Raw genomic sequence first — 818 nt, 5'->3', positions numbered from 1 at the left:
GTCCGTGTGCAGTTCAGTCGGGGGCGAGTGCAAATGGCGCGGTATGGGAGGTGAGGTTAGAAGGCGGCATAGTGTGGTGAATGCATCGTCGCAGGCTGATAATCATCCCATGCGGTCACCGATGCCACGAAGGAGTTCACTCAAAGGTGCTATGATGGATGCGAAGTTGCGGATGAAACGGCAAAAATACGAACAATGGCCGAGAAAACTGCGAACGTCTTTCAGTGACTGGTTTAGGAAACTCTGCAACAGCACGAAGTTTTGTCGGATCAGGAAGAACACCTCTCTGGAGATGACGTGGCCCAAAATAAGGAGCTTTTGAGTGCCAAAGCGACACTTCTGCAATTCAGCTGTGGACCAGCAGATTTGAGGGAAGTGAGCACTGCTTCCAAGCGTTGACGATGCATTTGAAAGTCACGGGCAAATATTACAATGTCATCCAGGTAGCACAGACACACCTGCCATTTCAGCCACAAAGCATGTTGTTGACCATGCACTCGAACGTGGCAGGCGCACTGCATAGCCCGAATGGCACGACAATTAATTCGTACATGCCATCGGGAGTAACAAAAGCTGTTTTGGGGCGGTCAGCCACAGTTACTAGAGTCACTGGAAAATTTCAGAGTACCGCAAAGGTAGGCTGCACGCGGGCAACATTGGGCGGCGGCGGCCATTTCCTTTCCGGACCGTCCGGCGCATTGGTAGCGTGTGTTCAGAAGTGACCAATCTTTTCGCCTCGATGCGTGTTACGCTCGGCGTACCTGCAATATGTGTGTGTTGTGTTTGTTCAAAAGGATATCAGAAGTGATTTCGACTCA

The sequence above is a fragment of the Rhipicephalus sanguineus genome, chromosome 6, assembly GCF_013339695.2.
Source record: "Rhipicephalus sanguineus isolate Rsan-2018 chromosome 6, BIME_Rsan_1.4, whole genome shotgun sequence".
Taxonomy (NCBI): Eukaryota; Metazoa; Arthropoda; class Arachnida; order Ixodida; family Ixodidae; genus Rhipicephalus; species Rhipicephalus sanguineus.
This window is presented reverse-complemented; position numbering follows the sequence as displayed.